This window comes from Argopecten irradians, chromosome 6 (genome assembly GCF_041381155.1).
Source record: "Argopecten irradians isolate NY chromosome 6, Ai_NY, whole genome shotgun sequence".
NCBI classification, from domain to species: domain Eukaryota; kingdom Metazoa; phylum Mollusca; class Bivalvia; order Pectinida; family Pectinidae; genus Argopecten; species Argopecten irradians.
In genome coordinates, this window is record NC_091139.1 from 32,612,287 (window position 1) to 32,624,677 (window position 12,391).

At 37.9% G+C, this 12,391-nt stretch overlaps 1 protein-coding gene across 1 annotated transcript in view; it reads right to left on the reverse strand.

Moving 5' to 3' along the window:
- The window catches only part of LOC138326465 (coiled-coil domain-containing protein 1-like), a 69,942-nt gene that overhangs the window by 19,807 nt on the left and 37,744 nt on the right, over positions 1-12,391 (reverse strand). The window lies entirely within an intron of this gene.

The following is a 12,391-nucleotide window of genomic DNA, read 5'->3' on the forward strand; positions in this document are numbered from 1 at the left end:
TGCTTGTTGGCCATCTTGTTGATGGATTGGTCCCAAATGCATTAGTACATCACATAATTATTACTAGGAATACGATTGGATAACAGCCATGGCCTATTTTGCAACAGGTACCTGGTCCTTCTTGACTACGGGAGACAATACAGTATTTGCATATTACAGAGTTATTTACCCTTGCGGGTAGGTATCGATTGCGACGTCACATGTTTGTGAGCGTAACGTCATGTATTTTGGAGAAAACAACGTTAATTGCGCTCACAAAATAATGACGTAACAATCAATACCTACCCATAAGCTGGGCTTACACTAACTTTCCAGTTTGCTTTAAGCAAAAGTTTCGAAAGTTATTTTATCTCTTTAGCAAATAAGAATTTCATTTAGCAAATTATGAAAAACATTAAATTACTAAGGAGCATCAAATAATGTTTTTAATGCATCAAGTGAAAAGAACACACTTACAAAAGATCCTGATCATTCATTAAACCATACTCCGTCGTGCGTATTAATTGTTACTTTACATCCCTTCAACATTAATATATATATGGTACAGTAACTGATTAATTTATCAACTGTTTTAGACTTGCTATGAAAGTAATGTGACTGAAAAAACTATGTTTGAAGCTTGTGTCCGCATGACTGGATATCAGGTGTGTGAAGAAAAACTTTAGCTTTTTTTGCGAATAAGAATGAATTTTTTTTAGCATTTAGACAGATTGATTCGTTATTAACGAAAATGCAAATAGGTAGCGCGAGCCCAGCGTAAGGGAGTTAACTCTGTAATTTGAAAGACAGAATACCTGACTACGGAAACTATACCAAAGTATATTTCCCCGAGAATGAGCACATGACCAAATATATGACCTCATAATGAATGTCATGTGATGTTCTAAATCTATTATGGACCCTTTCCCTCTGGAACAGTTCTCTTATAGTGGTTTCTCGTTGACCTCGCCAGACAACACTATAGGAGAACAGCTCCTTCTGGAAAGGGCCATAACAGAATAATATGTTGTTGACTGATCAGTCCCAAAATGTGCTGTGGACAAGTAGAATCCTAGGGAAACATACATAGGGAATTTGACAAATCCTTGTTTTGTACTATCTGAGTAACAACCAGCGTTATTAAAAGAAATGCCAGATTTTGAAGGTGGCGGAACGTTAACAACTTTCGTAAGATACAATTGTTAACATAAATTTGTGAGAGTTCAGACACAAATTCAAATGTTTTGCCAATAATTGTTTAAAACTTTAAATATAAAACATACCTACTGTCGGTACCCATTTCCCATGTGGTTTTCAAACTCAACTCAGAGGTGAAGCGACCCCTTATAATTACATTAAACAACTCATTAATCTGCTTTCATAATCCTCCCAGTGGATTAAGCCTATTGTTATTTATAAAGCTGAATCATGATAATTTCAGTTATATGTTTGATTGTAGCAAAGCCAACTAAGTTATGTGTAAGCCCTGAGCATATTTATTTAATCAAAGATATTAGTTGGCTCCGTATAAACGGTATAATGACATGGAAAACACCAATATTCTCAGCAGTTAAAGTAAACATCTTTTATCAAAGTGATTTTGATTAATAACAGTTCCTTTGACATAGCAGACAATATAGAACAATAAACCTGCATTAATGCACCGACGCTGCATCGCTTTGATGGGTAAAATTAAACTATAAAACTTTCCAGTTGTAACAATTAGGAATACATTAGCTTTTTATAAAATAAAACTACCACATAATTTGTAGCGACTCCTGTAAAATAAATAAGGTTTATTGAATAAAATGATCCAAGCCTCCATGTAAATAACCAAATAAAAGTGGGATAACCAGCACCACCGTCTTCGCTATGATATAATTTTATGTAAATCTCGGATCAATGAAACAGGAAATCTCCTCTAGGTTTTTGAAGGTGAATTCTATAAAATGACATCCTGGTAGTTATACAGCCTCCATCATCCACATGCTGAACGAGTGTCTGATCACAGGAAATATTGACCAGGGACCGCATTCATCGCTTGTCAACGTGTGTTTACCGAGACAGGAAGTTTAAACGCCAGACAAAATTCAATACACTACTTCTCTTTTCTCTAATGAGATGAGCATTTGCTCTGTAGCATTGAAAATGAGAATCTGCTGATATGGTCTTATTAGTAAAATGAGAAATATCTAAATGATATAAAAGCCTTGTATGCCTCCATCTTATACAGTGTGGGGTTCAAGGCCATGGCAAACAGGCTCCCTTCAGGTTAGAAAATGTGCTGTAACAAACGTTTTACAGAACCGAATGTTTTTGCTATTTGGTCACTGTACCAGGCTAAACATCTGATACATTTCTATATGATGATTTCATTTATGATATAGTATGTGTAGTGTTTGGACTTTGATACCATGGATCAAAGTAGATATATATTTAACTGTATGAATTGTTAATTTTGACACGAAAGTTACACTTCTATATAAGGTATTCACAGAACTGAGGTTGGATAAAAAACAACTCTGTTTTAAAAAACAAACAAATTAATTTGAATATAAAGAATGCTATTGCAAGTATGGTGCACCAAACTAGGAAACAATCAAAACAGCAACACGTTAATTACAACTCATTTTCTTACCTGAAGTGAGTCTGAAATTTACCATGTAGAATATCTTTTAATTTTGATCATATAGCTTCCTCATTATACTGTACATTATTAGAATAGGATGAAATGTGACACGAGACGAATTGGAAGCTGACCTCGATTGACAGGAGTTAGTCTCATGATTTCATGACAGATCAACTTATCTGAAGTTTTGAAAAAAATACATATGTAGACTACCAGTTCCTTCTTGATTTTCTTGATAGTAGGGAGAGTAACAAAATAATAATGCAAAGAAAATGTCTGCCTAGAGTGTATTTGGTTAAATGGATATACAGGATATTAAATAGAAGTTAAAGCCTCTGTATAAAGTATGGGAATGTCTTGCCATTATTTCAAGTATTTCCAATCTTTATGACAGTAGGATCCTATTTCTCCTATAATACCTAAAATTAATGGTCTAAGCTTTTACCTGCCTCGTAAAACTTCTGGTTTTAATGAGCGCTAGACGGGTGGGTTTATCGAGAGCGATCTTTGTACAGTGTTATAGGGGCTAAGGAAACAAGACACGATCAACATTACTCCATTATTTACATGTACTCCCGTCAATATTTATAATTATAACATAAACAAAATGGATCATAAAATATGCATAAACTGTTACAGAGTGTGAAAACAGGGAGGTAACTCATCGTCACTAAGAGAATGCATTGTCATTGTAATGACGCACTGTTTTTTTTAGATAAATCACAAATTCAAGTTTAAATACATCTATTAACAGCGTTACAAAAACTGTAACTCTATTTTTAATCTTATTTTACGAGTCTTATCATAGGGAGACATCACAATTTCCTAAAGGTTTACTTATATCTTACGCTGATGTATCATAGCATTGTACACTTTTTATACGATAGCCATCATTTGTTATCTATAGTTTTTTTGATAGGTGTCATGTCTGACTATAAACAAGTAGACATGAAGACAATGTTTCATGTTTTATGTGAAATTGAATACGAGTGTCTATATCTTGTCATTGGTGAATGTCTGCTTTCTGTTCATCAGCCTGAAGAAACAGTGAAAATTAAGACAATGAATATTTAATGTTGTTGATGTATGGCCCTGTCGAAGGCTGTACGTACATCGATAGACTACCTGTATCATACTCGTAGTGTCCGAAACTTAACTACGTCAAATCATCATGAAAAACAATAAGCGGTGTTGGTCACATGACTTCCATCCATGACCTCTAGCCAAAGTGAAGGTCAAATATAACAACATTACAATGTTTTATAACAAACAATAACAAATATCCCCCTGGGTCACTGATTGGCTTTCTTCTAATGAAATTTAAGACAAACACTTTTGCCCTTTAGCTGTGATCTTGAATCCATATAATTATCATGACATGTAAACACCTGGTTCAGGGTAATTTTATTTGCCATCTATTATGCGATGCTTGGTCTCTTTGATGGATTTTATTTATTTTTAAAATAAATGGTGTCCAGTGTCCCCAAAAAAAACCACTGCACATATATTACTGTACTTTTCAATAAATGCTCAATTTCGACCCTGTTTTGTATTAAAATTTATACTTCTGTTGCACATGCATATTCATATTATCAGCGTATTACGTACAAGTTTAAAAATAATAGGGCTTTTGGTGTTTAGGCGAATGTCTGGATGGAGGGATAGAGTGATTATAGGGCTGTTCTATCTCGGGGTGTTGTAGAGATACGAAGCTCTAATTACTATAACTGAACATAATCAGTTACAATAAAACATACAGTTTTCACTACAACATATGACAATCTGGTTATTTATTAATGCTACTGTCCTAGTTCTGTATGTGATTGTTGTCCAATAGTCAGGGCAAACTCAGCTGATTTATCCACATCTTTGTTATATTACAGGTGTTGTCCTATTAACAGCAATGTGTGATTCCACATTGAGGCCTCATTAAGACAAGAAAACCAGAGTTCCCTGAGAAAGTTCACCGACCTGTGACTAGTACTGGATACTACCCTATGCAGACTAGCATGTTGTGATCGCAAGCAGAAGTGTGAACTGTAGAACATCAGACACCAAAAACCATAGCAGGGAAATGACTCCTTTTATTTCCATAAAAGGGAAATTACTCTGTATCAACATTAAGTAGCCAATAGGACGTTATAATCGACCAACCAACGGAGATGTGTAATACCTTCTCAATCAGGAACAATTCAAAGACATGTATTAAGAGGCAAAGTAAAATTTACCACAAGTTCCACCTTATTCTGGATCAGTTGCCACTTAGGATTTTTGTCCAGAATTTTAAAATTTCATTCATAACTAAAACTTAAATATCATATAAGTTAACGTGCTAGAAAACAAAATTGAGCTAGATCATGCAGAATTGTTTAATAACTTCAGAGTATCAGAGGTCTATTAAATCAGAAATTAAAACCAGTGGAATAAAACAACAGGTTTTAATTGCTTGCTAATGGATTAGCACATAGCAGGTATCCTTGAGTTATATTTATTTATTACCCTGGATCTGTACTGTATATGTAGCTGTTGGTCAGTGTCTGGTCAGATTCTGTCCAGTAACTAGGCCTGGCAGACTCTACTATACCTACTGATGACCGAAGTTCATCTGTACCTATATCTAACATTAGATTGGTCATTTGTAGATGAAGATGACCAGGCTACCTCCTGTGGTCAATCTTAAGGTCAGTCTGGCGGTATGCTTATCCATAATTATAGTATAGTCATTTTACTACACTTAATGCTACAACTACCTGACATTGTAACCTTTCATCGCCACACCTTCCTCAACTTTGACAAATCATAGGGAAATGTCTAAAATCATAGAGAAATGACTAAAATCATAGAGAAATGACTAAAATCATAGAGAAATGACTAAAATCATAGGGAAATGACTAAAATCAAAGGAAAAGGACTCCTATTAAGCAGTAGAAATGAAAATTAAAAACAAGAAAGTTGTAGTCACAAAATATAATTGCAATTGTTGAAGCCAAGTTGTAAAATGACAAGAAAACATAGCCCCTTTGAAGTGTTTAGATAGGTGACCACTCCATTGTGTATGGATGGGTGACCACTCCATTGTGTATGGATGGGTGACCACTCCATTGTGTATAGATGAGTGACCACTCTATTATGTATGGATGGGTGACCACTCCATTGTGTATGGATGGGTGACCACTCCATTGTGTATGGATGGGTGACCACTCCATTGTGTATGGATGGGTGACCACTCCATTGTGTATGGATGGGTGACCACTCCATTATGTTTGGATAGGTGACCACTCCATTGTGTATGGATGGGTGACCACTCCATTGTGTATGGATGGGTGACCACTCCATTGTGTATAGATGGGTGACCACTCCATTGTGTATGGATGGGTGACCACTCCATTATGTTTGGATAGGTGACCACTCCATTGTGTATGGATGGGTGACCACTCCATTGTGTATGGATGGGTGACCACTCCAGTTTGTATGGATGGGTGACCACTCAATTATGTGTTGATGGGTGACCAACCCAGTGTTTTAATCAGGGACCACTATAGTATTCCAGCTGAGTATGAGAAGCATGACATTCCTCTGGAAGCCAGTATTGGTGTCTGCTTGGTAAAGCTACATTAAGAGTGGTCACCTAATTGTTTCTTGTTGACTGTCAGCCTGGTAAAGCTACATTAAGGGTGGTCAATTAATTGTTTCTTGTTGACTGTCAGCTTGGTAAAGCTACATTAAGGGTAGTTAATTAATTGTTTCTTGTTGACTGTCAGCCTGGTAAAGCTACATTAAGGGTGGTCACCTAATTGTTTCTTGTTGGCAGTCAGCCTGGTAAAGCTACATTAAGGGTGGTCACCTAATTGTTTCTTGTTGACTGTCAGCCTGGTAAAGCTACATTAAGGGTGGTCACCTAATTGTTTCTTGTTGGCAGTCAGCCTGGTAAAGCTACATTAAGGGTGGTAACCTTATTGTTTCTTGTTGACTGTCAGCCTGGTAAAGCTACATTAAGGGTGGTCAATTAATTGTTTCTTGTTGACTGTCAGCCTGGTAAAGCTACATTAAGGGTGGTCAATTAATTGTTTCTTGTTGACTGTCAGCCTGGTAAAGCTACATTAAGGGTGGTCAATTAATTGTTTCTTGTTGACTGTCAGCCTGGTAAAGCTACATTAAGGGTGGTCAATTAATTGTTTCTTGTTGACTGTCAGCCTTGTAAAGCTACATTAAGAGTGGTCACCTAATTGTTTCTTGTTGACTGTCAGCCTTGTAAAGCTACATTAAGAGTGGTCACCTAATTGTTTCTTGTTGGCAGTCAGCCTGGTAAAGCTACATTAAGGGTGGTCACCTAATTGTTTCTTGTTGGCAGTCAGCCTTGTAAAGCTACATTAAGGGTAGTCACCTAATTGTTTCTTGTTGGCAGTCAGCCTGGTAAAGCTACATTAAGAGTGGTCACCTAATTGTTTCTTGTTGACTGTCAGCCTTGTAAAGCTACATTAAGGGTGGTAACCTAATTGTTTCTTGTTGACTGTCAGCCTTGTAAAGCTACATTAAGGGTAGTCACCTAATTGTTTCTTGTTGACTGTCAGCCTGGTAAAGCTACATTAAGGGTGGTCACCTAATTGTTTCTTGTTGGCAGTCAGCCTGGTAAAGCTACATTAAGGGTGGTAACCTTATTGTTTCTTGTTGACTGTCAGCCTGGTAAAGCTACATTAAGGGTGGTCAATTAATTGTTTCTTGTTGACTGTCAGCCTGGTAAAGCTACATTAAGGGTGGTCAATTAATTGTTTCTTGTTGACTGTCAGCCTGGTAAAGCTACATTAAGGGTGGTCAATTAATTGTTTCTTGTTGACTGTCAGCCTGGTAAAGCTACATTAAGGGTGGTCAATTAATTGTTTCTTGTTGACTGTCAGCCTTGTAAAGCTACATTAAGGGTGGTCACCTTATTGTTTCTTGTTGGCAGTCAGCCTGGTAAAGCTACATTAAGAGTGGTCACCTAATTGTTTCTTGTTGACTGTCAGCTTGGTAAAGCTACATTAAGGGTGGTCACCTAATTGTTTCTTGTTGGCAGTCAGCCTGGTAAAGCTACATTAAGGGTGGTCACCTAATTGTTTCTTGTTGACTGTCAGCCTGGTAAAGCTACATTAAGAGTGGTCACCTAATTGTTTCTTGTTGACTGTCAGCCTGGTAAAGCTACATTAAGGGTGGTCAATTAATTGTTTCTTGTTGACTGTCAGCCTGGTAAAGCTACATTAAGGGTGGTCACCTAATTGTTTCTTGTTGACTGTCAGCCTGGTAAAGCTACATTAAGGGTGGTCACCTAATTGTTTCTTGTTGGCTGTCAGCCTGGTAAAGCTACATTAAGAGTGGTCACATAATTGTTTCTTGTTGACTGTCAGCCTTGTAAAGCTACATTAAGGGTGGTCACCTAATTGTTTCTTGTTGGCAGTCAGCCTTGTAAAGCTACATTAAGGGTGGTCACCTAATTGTTTCTTGTTGACTGTCAGCCTTGTAAAGCTACATTAAGAGTGGTCACCTTATTGTTTCTTGTTGACTGTCAGCCTGGTAAAGCTACATTAAGGGTGGTCCACCTAATTGTTTCTTGTTGACTGTCAGCCTGGTAAAGCTACATTAAGGGTGGTCACCTAATTGTTTCTTGTTGACTGTCAGCCTTGTAAAGCTACATTAAGAGTGGTCACCTTATTGTTTCTTGTTGACTGTCAGCCTGGTAAAGCTACATTAAGGGTAGTCAATTAATTGTTTCTTGTTGGCAGTCAGCCTGGTAAAGCTACATTAAGGGTAGTCACCTAATTGTTTCTTGTTGGCAGTCAGCCTGGTAAAGCTACATTAAGGGTGGTAACCTTATTGTTTCTTGTTGACTGTCAGCCTGGTAAAGCTACATTAAGGGTGGTCAATTAATTGTTTCTTGTTGACTGTCAGCCTGGTAAAGCTACATTAAGGGTGGTCAATTAATTGTTTCTTGTTGGCAGTCAGCCTGGTAAAGCTACATTAAGGGTGGTCAATTAATTGTTTCTTGTTGACTGTTAGCCTGGTAAAGCTACATTAAGGGTGGTCAATTAATTGTTTCTTGTTGACTGTCAGCCTGGTAAAGCTACATTAAGGGTGGTCAATTAATTGTTTCTTGTTGACTGTCAGCCTGGTAAAGCTACATTAAGGGTGGTCAATTAATTGTTTTCTTGTTGACTGTCAGCTACATTAAGAGTGGTCACCTAATTGTTTCTTGTTGACTGTCAGCCTTGTAAAGCTACATTAAGGGTGGTCACCTAATTGTTTCTTGTTGGCAGTCAGCCTGGTAAAGCTACATTAAGGGTGGTCACCTAATTGTTTCTTGTTGACTGTCAGCCTGGTAAAGCTACATTAAGGGTGGTCACCTAATTGTTTCTTGTTGACTGTCAGCCTGGTAAAGCTACATTAAGGGTGGTCAATTAATTGTTTCGTGTTGACTGTCAGCCTTGTAAAGCTACATTAAGAGTGGTCACCTAATTGTTTCTTGTTGACTGTCAGCCTGGTAAAGCTACATTAAGGGTGGTCAATTAATTGTTTCTTGTTGACTGTCAGCCTGGTAAAGCTACATTAAGAGTGGTCACCTAATTGTTTCTTGTTGACTGTCAGCCTTGTAAAGCTACATTAAGGGTGGTCACCTAATTGTTTCTTGTTGACTGTCAGCTTGGTAAAGCTACATTAAGGGTGGTCACCTAATTGTTTCTTGTTGACTGTCAGCCTGGTAAAGCTACATTAAGGGTGGTTACCTAATTGTTTCTTGTTGGCTGTCAGCCTTGTAAAGCTACATTAAGGGTGGTCACCTAATTGTTTCTTGTTGGCAGTCAGCCTTGTAAAGCTACATTAAGGGTAGTCACCTAATTGTTTCTTGTTGACTGTCAGCCTGGTAAAGCTACATTAAGGGTGGTCACCTAATTGTTTCTTGTTGACTGTCAGCCTTGTAAAGCTACATTAAGGGTGGTCACCTAATTGTTTCTTGTTGGCAGTCAGCCTGGTAAAGCTACATTAAGGGTGGTCACCTAATTGTTTCTTGTTGACTGTCAGCCTTGTAAAGCTACATTAAGGGTGGTCACCTAATTGTTTCTTGTTGGCAGTCAGCCTGGTAAAGCTACATTAAGAGTGGTCACCTAATTGTTTCTTGTTGACTGTCAGCCTGGTAAAGCTACATTAAGGGTGGTCACCTAATTGTTTCTTGTTGGCAGTCAGCCTGGTAAAGCTACATTAAGAGTGGTCACCTAATTGTTTCTTGTTGACTGTCAGCCTTGTAAAGCTACATTAAGGGTAGTCACCTAATTGTTTCTTGTTGACTGTCAGCCTTGTAAAGCTACATTAAGGGTAGTCACCTAATTGTTTCTTGTTGGCTGTCAGCCTTGTAAAGCTACATTAAGGGTAGTCACCTAATTGTTTCTTGTTGACTGTCAGCCTGGTAAAGCTACATTAAGAGTGGTCACCTAATTGTTTCTTGTTGACTGTCAGCCTGGTAAAGCTACATTAAGGGTAGTCAATTAATTGTTTCTTGTTGACAGTCAGCCTGGTAAAGCTACATTAAGGGTAGTCAATTAATTGTTTCTTGTTGACAGTCAGCCTGGTAAAGCTACATTAAGGGTGTTCACCTAATTGTTTCTTGTTGACTGTCAGCCTGGTAAAGCTACATTAAGGGTAGTCAATTAATTGTTTCTTGTTGACAGTCAGCCTGGTAAAGCTACATTAAGGGTAGTCAATTAATTGTTTCTTGTTGACAGTCAGCCTGGTAAAGCTACATTAAGGGTGGTCACCTAATTGTTTCTTGTTGACTGTCAGCCTGGTAAAGCTACATTAAGGGTGGTCACCTAATTGTTTCTTGTTGACTGTCAGCCTTGTAAAGCTACATTAAGAGTGGTCACCTAATTGTTTCTTGTTGACTGTCAGCCTGGTAAAGCTACATTAAGGGTAGTCAATTAATTGTTTCTTGTTGACTGTCTGCCTGGTAAAGCTACATTAAGAGTGGTCACCTAATTGTTTCTTGTTGACTGTCAGCCTTGTAAAGCTACATTAAGGGTGGTCACCTAATTGTTTCTTGTTGACTGTCAGCCTGGTAAAGCTACATTAAGGGTGGTCACCTAATTGTTTTTTGTTGACTGTCAGCCTGGTAAAGCTACATTAAGAGTGGTCACCTAATTGTTTCTTGTTGACTGTCAGCCTGGTAAAGCTACATTAAGGGTGGTCACCTAATTGTTTCTTGTTGACTGTCAGCCTGGTAAAGCTACATTAAGGGTGGTCACCTAATTGTTTCTTGTTGACTGTCAGCCTTGTAAAGCTACATTAAGGGTAGTCACCTAATTGTTTCTTGTTGACTGTCAGCCTGGTAAAGCTACATTAAGGGTGGTCACCTAATTGTTTCTTGTTGACTTTCAGCCTGGTAAAGCTACATTAAGGGTGGTCACCTAATTGTTTCTTGTTGACTGTCAGCCTTGTAAAGCTACATTAAGGGTGGTCACCTAATTGTTTCTTGTTGACTGTCAGCCTTGTAAAGCTACATTAAGGGTGGTCACCTAATTGTTTCTTGTTGGCAGTCAGCCTTGTAAAGCTACATTAAGGGTGGTCACCTAATTGTTTCTTGTTGACTGTCAGCCTGGTAAAGCTACATTTAGGGTAGTCAATTAATTGTTTCTTGTTGACTGTCAGCCTGGTAAAGCTACATTAAGGGTAGTCAATTAATTGTTTCTTGTTGACTGTCAGCTTGGTAAAGCTACATTAAGAGTGGTCACATAATTGTTTCTTGTTGACTGTCAGCCTGGTAAAGCTACATTAAGGGTGGTCACCTAATTGTTTCTTGTTGACTGTCAGCCTTGTAAAGCTACATTAAGGGTAGTCACCTAATTGTTTCTTGTTGACTGTCAGCCTGGTAAAGCTACATTAAGGGTGGTCAACTTATTGTTTCTTGTTGACTGTCAGCCTTGTAAAGCTACATTAAGGGTGGTCACCTAATTGTTTCTTGTTGGCAGTCAGCCTTGTAAAGCTACATTAAGGGTGGTCACCTAATTGTTTCTTGTTGACTGTCAGCTTGGTAAAGCTACATTAAGGGTGTTCACCTAATTGTTTCTTGTTGACTGTCAGCCTGGTAAAGCTACATTAAGGGTAGTCAATTAATTGTTTCTTGTTGACTGTCAGCCTGGTAAAGCTACATTAAGGGTAGTCAATTAATTGTTTCTTGTTGACTGTCAGCTTGGTAAAGCTACATTAAGGGTAGTCACCTAATTGTTTCTTGTTGACTGTCAGCCTGGTAAAGCTACATTAAGGGTGGTCAATTAATTGTTTCTTGTTGACTGTCAGCCTGGTAAAGCTACATTAAGGGTGGTCACCTAATTGTAAGTGACACCTGTTACATTTCCACGTGTATACCAACATAAGGTCAAACTTGTTTGTATCTACACACAAGGTCACAGTTGTTTTTGACAACAATGAGCATCATTAATGGTTTACACTTATCACAAAGTACAATTGTCTGGGATTTTACACCAATCTAGGAATCTGATAGATAGATATACAGGGATGCTTGGTGAGATGGCCAGACTAAAACATGATTGATGTACCACAGAACCAATGGAGCAGCGTCAAGTGTTGATCTGTATGATTTAGACACACATAGATATAGTATAAGACATGTATTGGTTCATAAAACAAGGAGAGATAATTTTAGTGGCCATTAACATGTTTTACTGTGTCTACATGTCGATACCTCTCTTAAACCAATGTCCAACTCCGCCGTCTGTCAGACAGTGGGCACAAAAAACATGAAAT